Source organism: Magallana gigas, chromosome 4 (assembly GCF_963853765.1).
Source record: "Magallana gigas chromosome 4, xbMagGiga1.1, whole genome shotgun sequence".
NCBI lineage: Eukaryota > Metazoa > Mollusca > Bivalvia > Ostreida > Ostreidae > Magallana > Magallana gigas.
Genome location: NC_088856.1, coordinates 52,540,521 through 52,554,460, shown reverse-complemented (window position 1 = coordinate 52,554,460; position 13,940 = coordinate 52,540,521). Strand labels below are relative to the sequence as shown.

Sequence of the window (13,940 nt, the reverse complement as noted above, 5' to 3'; positions counted from 1 at the left end):
ACCACCCCCCCCACCCCCACCCCCTCCCCCCCCCCCCCCGCCAAACTCAAATGAACGTCGAACCCACCGGAAAAAAATCTAGATCCGCGCATGTAATAACTAGCTAGTATATGCATATCAACGTCTGCAAATAGTGCGACATTTTAGAAACTCAATGCCGAATATTTCATGCTTTTATAAATGTTTGATATTAAAAAATAAGGCAATGTAATTCAACAAATGGCGGACGCGATGAATTTTTTCGTTACAATAAAACATTCTACCAAACGTTTCAGGAAAATAGACAAGAGCCCACAGGTCTTGACGGTCATCTGAGTACTATTATAATAGCCCTTGGCTGAACCTTTCAGGTAGTCTATTGTTTTTGCAAACATCGATTCATAAAAAGGGGAAGGGGGTTACAGTTTTAACAATTTTTACCAGATCATGCAAACATTCATTTTCCTCCATCCATTTGAATCTGAAAATCCATTTCAATTTTACCGTAATATTTAAAATTATGTGGTCAAAAACTAATTAAAACCAATTAACAAAGCTGTTTACAAATCATTTATTAGACATGATAACACATTATTTAAAGTATACAACGTACAACTGCAGGATTTATTACTAGTGTGTAAGAAACAAAAGTTACTCAATCTTCAGTGACAGAAATCTTTAAAACGGAACAAAGATCAAATAAACACCATTCTAATGTTCAACAAATGTGGAACCTTCAGTTTTTCTGCTTTGAAAAAAAAAAATGCATGATTTATATTTCTATGCATATAAAAAATGATTGAAATTAACTCAAATTATAATAAACATGATAAAGGAGAGGTAAAAAAGATTTTTTTACAGATATTTAATTCAACCATTAGTGTCATTTTATCAACATTAAAATGTTTGGATTTCTTTGACAAATACCAAACAAGGTTTCTCTGATTCTATTCTTATAATGTACACAGTTTGTTTTGACATTAAATGTATAAACAGTCAATTTGTGGACAATACAATCACTACACTAAAACAGTTTGTTATTATAATGTTTAAACATGATAAACAAAACAATGATATTGTTGACATGAACTAAATGGAAGTATATTTTATATGCATGACTCTATTATATAATATAATTAATTATCTTTATGCTAATACATGTTATATATATCCACACAGTCAGTTGGTCAACATGTAATACATATAAACAATGTTACACTGCTGTGTAATGTTCTACACATATTGCATTTTCTTCACTTTACCTGTGTAGTACTCAGCCACAAAGAGGTTGTCTCTGGTGTCCACACATAAACCCCATGGATCCTGTAAATGACAGTTGTCAATGTAGCGGAGGAACTGTCCGTCCTGATCCAGGATGTGGATACGGTCGTTGTCATAGTCTGCTGTCAGGATCCGACCCTGGCTGTCTGTTGTGATGTCGTGTGGACTAAATGATTCCTTGGTAGTAGAGGGAGGACCAGTGTAGGTAAACCGGAGTTTCCCGGCCTGATTGACCACCACTACTGCACGGGCTCCATGGTCTGACACACAGATATCTAGGTTCCTGTTCTCACTGATGTATTTAGTGTTATATAATCCACCAGATGAATAGAGAGGTTGTCCTTTGTCGTCGTACTGAATACTTTGTTTCTCTGTGGAGCCAGAGTAACACACAACTTTTGTTTGTTTATCATCATCACTGTTCATGACAACCAGGAGGTCACCAGAGGAGGTACTACAGACACCGTCAGGTCTCCACCCCTGTAGTCTGATCACTGTCTGTATCTGTGTATTCTTGACTATGTTCACAGTTCTATCACCGTAATCAGTATAAACTAGATCCCCACTCCTTGTCACTGCTATGTCCTCTGGATCGTTCCCTGACTTGGTTTGGACCGACTTCACTTGTTTCCCACTGAGGTGGTACAGATTCATGATGTTGTCCTCACCACACGTCCACATCTCCTCATCACTCAGACAGGACACACTGCGTAATACTCCACACTCGGTGATTATCTGTGTGATGATCCGTGGTACATCAATGAGCGGTCTGTCCGGGGGAGAGGACTCAGCACCGGGAGATTCCATGGTGTAGCCATGTTCTTCTGTTTTGATACATGACGCTCTGACAGAGAACCAAACTGTTGATAAAGCTGTTGTTTGTTGATCTTCTGAGAGGTAAAATTTGGTAAGGACACTGTGAGTTTAGGAGGCAATCTTCTGAATTCATCATTCCTGGATTTGTAGGCAGAGACACGGCTGACATCATTGGAGTCCAGTAAGGTCTTCAGTTCAGTAATGGTCTGTGTGATTTCAGAAATAGTGTGTTTAATTTCATCTTCCTGTTTGTCTAAGACAGTAAGGTGTTTGGTGTCCATTTCCTCCATGTTAGATTTCATGTTTCTGATAATGGTGTTTATTTCTCTGTGCAAGTCTTCTCCATGTCTGTCGATTTCTGTTGTTAATTTCTGGGAGTTTTCATTCAGAGCAGATTTCTGGACTGGAATAATGGATGTAATCTCTTGGTATGTGGGATAAATGGATTTCTCTAGTTCTTGTAAATCTTTTTGAATTATTTCTTTCTTGCTGTCAATGTTTTTAGTTATTTCAATAAATTTATGGCCACTGTGTTCTTCAGAGGAAAGACATGTTGTACAAATAGGAATGTCACATTGTTTACAGTAAAGTTCACATAATTTTTTGGAATGTTTTGGACATTTAGGAGTAGATCCTCTCTTTTCAAATGGCAGCACTTTGTGTTCTTTGGATTGATCAGAGAGATGTTCCCCCACACAGGCTTTACACAGATGTATGTGACAAATGTCACAGTACATAGGGGGGCCCGGGGTCTCACAGAGACCACACCGTAACACATCCTGGGCCCAGCGCTTGTCCATGGTCAGATACCTTTACTCATGTTCTCAAAAAAATGATATATCACTTTATTCCAGTTTTTGTTCATTTGACTATTTCATATAAAACTTTGGTTATTTTTGAAGAAGAAAAATTGATCTTGTTGCAAACAGGACACTTTAGAGCTTAAAAGACAGGAAGCCATTTAAATTCTTTTAAACAAAAATTTTTCATAGATATAACTTGTTTTAAAGAGTGTGACTGACTATTTTGGACATTACATCCTAAACAGGCTATGAAGACCCATTTGGATGATTGGTCCCAACCTGTTAAACCAAGTCCGAAGAACATGTAGGACAATATCATTTAATATACAAATGTCGGCAAGCACTGCGAGCTCTAACTCAAAACTAAAAAACAAAATGCTCCCTTGACCTAATGAATTTTCTGTTATCAGAATTGAACCCACAATTCTCAGTAAATTGCAAATGGCTTCCCATGTTCTCTTGAGATCCAGGGACAAAAATCTTTTGCAAATAAATTGAGGATAAAAAGGCAGTAATCAAATCTAAAAGGACCACAATCATACTTTCTCAGCTATTTTTGTAACCAAGGGGAGCATGATCTGAATGAAAGAGAGAGGGAGAAATTTTAATGTGAGGCTAAAATTACTTAAATTACATTGATACGTGCATCGCTTTTGACAAATTCTAGATCTCACACTGGACAGTCAATCGCTTTTTACTTACTTTACATATGTATCATATCAAGGACCAACCTAGAGGACGAAATAGTCGTTTTTTGATCGGTAACTTCGTCGGAATTTACTCCAAAAGAGAAGTTGAAGTCGCCTTGTATTATGAGTTCAAAATCTTGTAGATTAACCCCAAAGGCAAAGAAATGATAATTAACCAATTTTAAACACATTTTCACAGCCTAAGTTAACTTTTGTTATGATTAATTACTCGAAACTGTTTAATCTTTAGGGGTTATAAATACGGGTGATGCAACAACATGCTGTGCAACTGATGTTTATTTCTTATAATGTTGATAATACAATTAGTTGTTAACTTGTAATTAGTTAATAACTCTGCCAGATTAATGCTTTAATAATCATGAAACCATTTGTTTACAGTTATTTAAAAAAAGAAAATAAGATTCTCTCCTTAACGGTTGTACTTGTGTCAAAGGGTTTGACTAATACAGTACTGTCAACGCTGATCAAGTATTTTCCGTGCACCCCCCGCGGTCAAAAACAGGTGTCTCGGGTAAAACCGCGTATCCCTTCGGTAGAGTTGTCCAGCAAATTAACACTGCCATGGTCTTGACGATAAATTACAGATAAATAAAAGTATTTGTCTGAAAATTTATCCCCCCTGACTAAAAAGTAACCAACACCTACACGACACTAGGTACCGGTAAATACAGATATTATTTTACATTAATGGAATTATCTAGAATAACATACAATATATAGTTCTATAATGTTACATTTTTTGAGTACATCTAAAATTATTTATCATTGCTTCTTCATTTGGATACTTGACGATGTATTTTTACCATCCATTCAAATTGACATAGCCTATTCAAAAATTTATAAGTATGCTTTGCAGCCGGATTATAATTTTCAAAATTTTTTATTATAATTGTTCAGTCTTATTAAATGTGAAGAAGTATTGAATCTTCTCTATTTTATCTATTTAAACTGCATACCGGGTAAATTAAATTGATTAAATGCTTTTGTTAATAAATAACTATAATCTGTCCCAAGTTATTGCTTCCATCACTTTTTGATGATTTTTAATAACAATACACACACCTGTGAAAGAAATATAGTTGAAATCAATAAAATGGAATATATCCAAGATATCATCATTGAACTGTTATTATTTTTCACCCGTAAAAGTTCACAGGAACGAAAAAAAATTTCTTATAGAGTTAAATAAAGGGAAATGTTTACATCTTTTCTCCATTTGGAAGTACTTGGGAAACCTCGGGCAATTTTTTAAAGTTATCATGGCTTAAAAATGGCTGACTCAATGCAAAATCCCCGTAGACTTCCTATTTTGGGATGTGTATTCAAACCTGAAGCGGGAGAGGGGGGCATTTCAAAACAAATAATCTGGACATTGTTCATATTAGTGGATGAACGTAGTTTGAACACAAAGGTATTTATGATTATAGAAATATGAAAAAGTGGTGGAAGCAAAAACTCGGGACAGAGAATAGTGTTGTTTTCTTATTCTAACCCTATATGCTTCTTATATCACTGCTGACTTTAATTCGATTATTTACGGTAAGCTGTTTTTTCTTTACAAGAAAAAGAATGATGTAGTTAATTTACATCACAAATGGGATATAGTACATGTTATTAAATGCACACATCTGAACGTAAACTGCAAATAACTGGCTCCAGGATCATAAAACTGTCTTAAGTTTAAGTTAGAATTTTGTCTTAAATCTCAGATTCAAACTTAGTTAAAGATTACTTACTTAAGTTGATCACAAAATGATCTAAGAAAAAACTTAACTAAGATTTGTCTTAGCTTTAACATCATAGTAACTCACACGATTTTTTGACCGAACTTGTTAAAAGTGGAACTCTTCTTCGTTTGAAGATTCCTATCGGCTGTATCGTAAACATTATTATATACATGTATCACAAAGTTAAAAAATTATATTTAAAAGATGCTTCACACAAATATTAGCGTATTTTCTTACTGGATAACATGTCAGTCATTATGCAGACGTGCTTACACACTTTCACTTTAACAAAGGGAAATAACTTCAATAGCAAGTAAACAAAGGGGAAAAACCTCAACTATAAATAGAAAACCCGAGGACAAGGAAGCCGCCCTCTTTGCTGATCATTTCTTATTAAAAATCCAACGAGTGTCGCCATTTTGAACTTACTTGGTAACAATCTATAAACTTAAGTCTGCCTAATAGCAGTCTTAAGATTTAAGACAATATTTCATACTTAACCCTAAGTCATTTTTTTGTGATCCACTTTAAGAACAATCTAAAAAATTAAGTGCAAATTTATTGACTTAAGTCTGACTTCAGATTTAAGACAGTTTCGTGATCCCAGAGCCAGAGTCCAAGGGGTATAACTTTGTTCGATCTTACCCAATATCAAACTTGACCTAGATATTATCATGATATAAACCTGTATACCAAATTTCATTTCAATATGTTCATCCTCTGAGAAGAAAATGAGGGAAACTGTAAATAACTGGAATTTTTCTATGTCCAAGGGCCATAACTCTTTTGAAAATTGCTCGATCGTACCCTATATCGAACTTGACCTAGATATTATCATGATAAACCTGTAAACCAAATTTCATTCCAATATGTTCATCCTCTGCGAAGAAAATGAGCAGAAATTGTAAATAACTGGAATTTGTCTACGTCCAAGGGCCATAACTCTATTGAAAATAGCTCGATCGTACCCAATATCAAACTTGACCTAGATATTATCATGATAAACCTGTATACCAAATTTAATTCCAATATGTTCATCCTCTGCAAAGAAAATGAATGGAAACTGTTGGTGGACCGACCGACCAACAGACAGCAAAGCAATGTGCCCTCCCTTCTTCGAAGGGAGGCATAAGAATTCATGAAATTTTGACACAGTAAAACAGATCATATAACCAAATGATTCTATTAGTTTAATCACACAAAAGGTCAAGTCAAGGTCACTATCTTTTTCCAGACTCATTAATTTGCAGCAATTCTGAGTTGAAAAACACGATATTTTCCTACGCCAATATTCTGCCCAAAAGTAAAGTCCTTCATAGATTCTAAATATTGATTACTATTTCTATGCCAAGTTGTATGATAGTAAACAAGATCTCCAGGGGCCAAATCGCTCACCTGAGCAACAATAGCCTTAACTGATCAAATTAGCATTACAGTATCAAAATTAGCTGCAATAATGTAGCCCTCTCCCGATTTTTTTTTTTTGGGGGGGAGGGCTACAACTCCATAGGATCTCCGTAATGGTGCAAGTGCGGGAGTCATTCACTCCCGCAACGATTTCGCCTCAAATCGTACATAAATGACAATAACATTTGCATTTCTTACCTAAACTCAAACATTGTAGATGTCAATGGCATAAATTAATCCAAAAATATCAAGTATAGTCCTTATATCGGTTATTTTTCGTGTATGTTAACAACGAAAGTTGAATTTGTCCGCCATGTTTACTGACCTTGACCAGTTTTATTTTGGGACAGCCAATGAGAATTCAGGAGGGGATCTTGAACTGAATATAGGAATTTCCCTATTCTAAACATAATTAACGCGGTAAATATGAATTTTCCATTATATACCATTTCCTTAAATGATGTCTTAGTGATATAACGAGGTAAGATCGATTATTTACACTGACATTCACGTTATCAAGCCCATCAAAACCCATAAAATCTCGCGGGAACTGTCATGGCTGCTGAAAAAGACGACTGGTAAACATGCTTATGTGTTTTATCTGGTTTTGATTTATATATGGTTAATTTGTTCAACCTCAATTAAAAAATCATTTCATCTAAAGGAAGTCAAATAAAAAATGGATCTTTTCAGATCGAAGTCAGCCGCATTATTTTGCACCTTTACGGAGATCCTGTGGAATTGTAGCCCTCTCCAGTAAACATCAGATATAAAAAATCGAAGAGGGCTACATTATTGCAGCTATATCAAAATATCTTGACAACTAAGTACAGTAGACATTGCTAATAAACCATTTAAAATCTGCCAATTTTTTATCCGCATATTTTTATTTGGTAAATATCTAGCCCCTTTTTTGTTGTACCTGTAAGAAGATTTTTCTCTATTCCTTTATACCCCCCCCCCCCTCCATTTAATGGCCCCACTTTTCTTTAGAGATTCTCTCTATATATTCCTTTAAAAAAATTCATCCAACATGCGGCCCGCCCTAGCCCAAGGGACTATGATTTAGCAAACTTGAATTACCACTACCTGAGGATGCCTCCACACAAATTTAAGCTTTTCTTGCTTAATAGTTTTTAAAAGAAGATTTTCTATATATATTCCTTTGTAAAAATTTATCCCCCATCGGGTCCTGTCCTACCCCCAAGAACCATGACTTAAACAAATTTGAATCTACACTCTTTGAGAATGCTTCCACTCTAATTTGAGCTTTTCTGGCCTTATACCTGGTAGTTTTTGAGAAGAAGATTTTTAAAGATTTTCTCTATATATTTCTATGTAAAAATTCATCCCCCACCCTACCCCTGAGGACCATGATGTGAACAAACTTGAATCTAAACTACCTGAGGATGCCTTCACAAAAGTTTAAGCTTTTCTGGCCGAATAATTTTTGAGAAGAAGGTATTTAAAGATTTTCTCTATACATTCCTCCACTGTGGCCTCACCCTACCCTTGGGGACCATGATTTGGACAAACTTGAATCTACACTACCTGAGGATGCCTCCAAAAAGTTACAGCCTTTCTGGTCAAATAGTATTTGAGAAGAAGATTTTTGAGCATGGTTAAATATGGGATCAGCGTTGTTAGTACTGTACCTCCAAAATATACAGAAATACAGATACTGAATTTATTCCTCAATTAAACTTAAAATTAAATTGCTAAAACAATTACAAAACATTTCATTTATAAAATGTATGAATACATCAAATAAATTAAATTTAATAAATTGGATAAGTTTTTTTTCAATTTTTAAAAGTTGTTTTATTTTTGATTGACTTGCTTCTAATTTAATTTAAATTTTTAAAGCTTTAATCTGTGTATATCATCATTAGTGTTATGCCATTGTCAAGTAATGGAAGTCTCCCTGATTCCTTAAACTTCTTCCTATTTTTGTGTTAGGGAGAAGTAGAGTCTCCCTAATATATTGCTCTAGGTTGGTCCCTGCATATGTTAATGTACCAAAGAACCTTATTTGTGTAATGATATTAACTAAAAATATTTTGTTATTTTTCAATGAGAAAGTCAGTTCCAGTTGTTTGTACATAGCATTTCATGATGTAAATAATAAGTTTGATAGGTCAGTCGACTAAGTGATAGCTAGGGATAACGCCACCACGAATCATTCGTTTTCCTTTACCAGGCCTGTGCTCTAAGAATTGGTGTGTTGTATATATTACCATAGTTATATTTTTGAAGTTGTTTTCCCTTGACAAGTTGAATTCCAGTTTTTACATAGTGTTAATTGTAAAGGGACATATACCTTTTTTTTAAAATCAATTATAAAATAAAATGCAACAAAATTCTCCCAAGGTGTTATGGAAACAAATCACCAAAGTTTCTCCTCATCAAGTGAATACTTAAGTTCATATCTTATCAGACCATTAAAAATTTAGTAATATAACAATGGAATAGAAATGAAAGAACAAACCGTTGTTTCATACTTATGATTGATTAATTTCATTTTGATCACTACATATGTAGGGTGAGATTTTTCTTTTCTATGCTGCGCTCGCCTCAACAGTCGCACCAAAAACATATCATATATAACCAAGGGTGTGTTCAAAAGAACGAGTGCTCACAAGCGCTCACTAAAAGTTGTGTTGCAGGTATAGGGAATTTTGGCGAGCATGTGCAACACCCGCTCTGTTGAACACACCTTCGCAACGTATACATCCCTATTAACATTTAACATATTTTCTTGATTTTCATATACAGGCTTATAAAATTTCAGTAATATTCAAGTGAATTAAAATGCTATAGGAGGCCCAAGGGCCACATCGCTCACCTGAGAATAAAGTCAATGAAAAGCTTTAACCGTCTTTAGAGTATCAAATACAAAATGTCTAGACAACTTCATAATTGGTTTTTGAAAAGATTTTTCTCTGTGTATTCCTGTTTAGAAATTCAACTCTCCTATAGTAGCCCAACACTAACTCCAGAGATTATAATTCATAAACTTGAAACTACAATACCTGAGTGGTGCACAAGTTACAGCTTTTCAGGCTGATTGGTTTTCGAAAATTAGATTTTCCTCCATGTATTCCTACATAAAAATTTGTACCCAAGCTGTTGCCCCACTGTATCCCTTTGCCCAATAATGCTTTGTGCCAAGTTTGGATGAAATTGACCAAGCAGTTTTAGAGAAGATGAAAATGTTGAAATTTACAACAACGACAATGACAGACAATGGCCAAATTTTGATCAGAAATAAAAACTAAATTGACAATTACTGACAAACAACCAATTCTTGCCAAGAACCATTTCTCGCCAGTGTATTGTTACGTCATTCTATCAACACAATGACATAAAATCATGTACAAAATATGACGTAACAATGCACTGGCTAGAAAAGGTACTTGGCATGAATATAAGGTTGCACGCCAGTAGAGATAAAACACTAGGTTTAAATTATCAACTTAATCAGATAATAGTTACATGTATTGATACCCACAGTTAACAAATTACAAACCTGTTCACCTCCAACTCAAAATGGCGACAATGTGCTTGGTTTTTTCTCTTCCTGGTTAGGTTTCCTGTATAAAATCTACTATAGTAATTGTGCAGTTTTAATGTCTGACAAGTTGAAGAGCAGTCACATTAATCTTAATTATCCTATTAAATTACAAAGATGACTAGATGATTTAGTTTCATGATGTGCTAGCCAATAGTCATCATGGTCATCAAGCTAGATACTTTGAAAGGACAGCAACATGTTAACGATTCCCTCATAACCAGTCTAGACGAGACTCCCAAAACGGAGTTAACTCCCAAAACGGAGTCTTTGGCTCCATTATGCATTGCGGTAAAATGGCGTTTCTAATGTAAACAACGTATGAGTTATGCCCCTTAGTTCTAAATAAATCTATAAAATTGGCCAAAAACACGACAAAAATTAATTTTAAACTTTCAAAAACATTTCTGAACGTTTATTTGGCATATTTATGTCAAATGTTTATAACTGTTTACTTGTATTACGTAAGATTAATTTTTAAAATGAAAAATTCACCCATATCTTCGATCGCGCATAACTATAACTTTTTAGAAATAAATTAAATGCTTGGATATGGTTATTTATCATTGTTTGTTGAAATATAGTCTCATTTACATCATTTTCAGACTTAATTACTTAATTATCTTGAATAATTATGCATTTAATATGGTTAACTAACATCGGAAACGCCGCGACCGATTATAATTGTTTTGATGATAATTATCTGTTTAATTTAAAGAGTTATTGTATCTAGAATGACAATTTGTTTAATTTTCTAGGTTTTTAAACTACCAATTCTATTTTTTCAAAACAAATAAGACGTTTTTAAACATCGCTAGAGCAGCCAGTTTTTGTTAGTAGTCGGGGCCCTTTTCGTTTATGCACTTATCAATTTGAGTGTTTGGTGACTTTGAATTGTAACACAATACGGAGAAAGTACAATTTAATGCAATTTACCTTTAGTAACGATAAAATTCCATGAAAAACACAAAATTATCACTTTTTAAGCATCGTCCAAACATCCAACTTCGGAGATAAATAACTTTCTTAAGTGCAAATAAACACCTATTTCGTGCAAATACGATCGATAGTAAATTATATCCTGTGTCTTTTAAAACGTGTTAGAAGTCTGCCAACACATGCAGCACTTTGCAAGATGATTTCTCGTGGACCCCATGTTTTCATTGAAAAATCGCCATTTTTTGTACAAGTGCGCATGCATAGACTCCCAAAACGGAGTCCAAAATACTTGCAGAAATTCTTTTCCATTGACTCCGTTTTGGGAGTCTGTCTAGACTGATAACAACTCATAAGCTGGTACATTTTAGGCAATTTCGCCAACTCTGTTATAGCATAAGATTGAAATAATTCTTCAACAATCAGTAATAACATACGTTTAACAAACTACGCACCTCACAAAGCCCTACAACTCAAAATGACGACAATGTCCATGTTTGATCTTCCTAGTTCGTGTTTACTCCTCTTCCTGGTCGGCGGCCTGTTAAAATCACGTGATTGATTTAAAAATCAAAGTACTGAAAGTACTGTTAGACGGTGGCGTCGTTTGAAAGTGGCATATTACATGTTACAACGAGTGATGTATGATAATAATTTTTGTCGAAAACCGCGGCCAGTATCGCATACATGCACTAATACTTAACGCTTACTCGCACAACTGGTCGTGAGTTTCCTACATGGATAATTCTGTGGAAATCGTAGCTGTGATCTCAATCTACACTTTACAAATGCTGTGTCTCTTGGTCGTCATCTTTTGGGGAAAACCCAAAGATATATCACAGTAGTCTTTGTCGTATAGATGTTTGTATCTATATTTTGTATCAGTATGTTTGTACCTATATCAGTTGACATTAAAACCCCGTTTGAATGACTCATTAAATATGTGGGTTGCCACCACATATTGAATGAATAAATCAAATCCAAAGAGATTTCATCACAGTTCGCCCAAATATTTGATTGTTTAAAGAAGGGAAATTTTGTTTTTTTCCCTTTTGACCTTTGGGTTGACCCCGCAAAGGGGAACAACTTTTGAAAAGTGTGGATTGGACTACTGTGCTTTAAATATATTGTAAATTTCTCAAGTAACGTGAACAAATAAAGCTTTGGCATGATAAAATACTTATTTATACTAACTATTTGGGCATACATATAGTATGTTAATTGTCCCTCTCGACAGCATTTTCCCTCAATTTCTTCACGGGGAAAAAAGTTGCAGTCTTGTGGACCATCAAATTTGATTTTTTCCTCATAGTCAGTTAATACATTTAGGTGTAAAGAAAACAGAATGGGTTTACAAGAACCTGTTTGATAAAATTGGTATTGCTTTTGGAATGCACGTCATCATGAAACAGAAGAGTCAATCAATATTTTATCTTCGACTTTAGTGGATTATTTCCATTTGCTCACAACGAAAGTGAATGAAAATTTTAAAAAAAATATCATACAACATTCAGTCGCGACAGTTTCATTAATCAACGTTTAAACATTTGTTCTATTGTATTTAGCAATAGATTTATTCAAATCATTTGAATGAATTCGGGAAAGTTACATGCTATATTTTATCGCTTCTCAGTACACTTTAACACGCATAAATTACTTGCTACATCAAACTTTTCTAGTATACTTACAACAAATATTGATCAATTATACAAAGTACGTTTTTAAAATCACCAAACAAACAAAATTCAAGTTGAACGCACGTTTTTCTGACCGTACAGCTGTGTATATAAAGAAGATGGGGGAATAAGATGGTGCAACTGCCCATTTGGTTTAGTCGTAAAATACAATTTCAAATTTAGCATTTTTTTAATTAAATATATTTGATATGTTATTATACAAGTTTACAAAATGGTAATTTCTAACTATATTCAGTTTGAAATATTTCAAAAAGATAAGAAAAAAATAATAAATCTTTAAGTTTTGGTGGTATCGAACCCACAACCTAAAAACCAAAGTTCTACAAAGTTTCCTTATGGCTGGTGCTCTAACCACTGAGCCATTTCATTCACAATAAAGTGTGTTATTTAAATGCTATATGAGACTATGACCACGAATTTACGGACTTGTATCATATTTTTAAAAAGTTCAATTGTTGAGCTACAAAATGACATTTTTGAACTGTAGTGGGTCATCTCTCCACATTTTTGTTGAGTAAAATCGGTTTAAAATCCATTAAACCACATTTAGACTGTAAAAAAAAATATTGAGCTCAGACCCACTCTATGAAAGAAAATGCATTGAAGTTATAAAAATTACACTATTAGGAAGTTTTGTCACTCATACGCCAGTTTGGATCAATATATTGCAAGTATTTAAAATATTTAAAGATTACAACCCGATGTTACGTTAAAAATACATTGTTTTTAATTATTTTTTTTTAAAGTATCAGATTTAATGATATTTTAATTTTGCCGTATCTAATCATTCCTCATATGGGCATTTCACACGCCTTATTCACCCATTCTCTTTAATTTTATTCTACAGTCATCTATGAAGCACATTTTTTTGCCTTCATGTTTCATTATTTATCGCAAATATAGCATGGATGTATACGCTACGGCCGATGTAGCATTGCGTTAAGTGATGACACTTTCTAACCGGTGTGTTTTTCAATTGCGAGTCGCAACAAACTGGCGCATTTATATAGGCC

The 13,940-nt window shown here is 34.1% G+C and overlaps 1 pseudogene; it reads right to left on the bottom strand.

The window, feature by feature from the left end:
• Positions 1-536: 536 nt before the first annotated feature.
• LOC136274928 (tripartite motif-containing protein 2-like) lies at positions 537-11,762 on the bottom strand (annotated as a pseudogene).
• Positions 11,763-13,940: the final 2,178 nt, after the last annotated feature.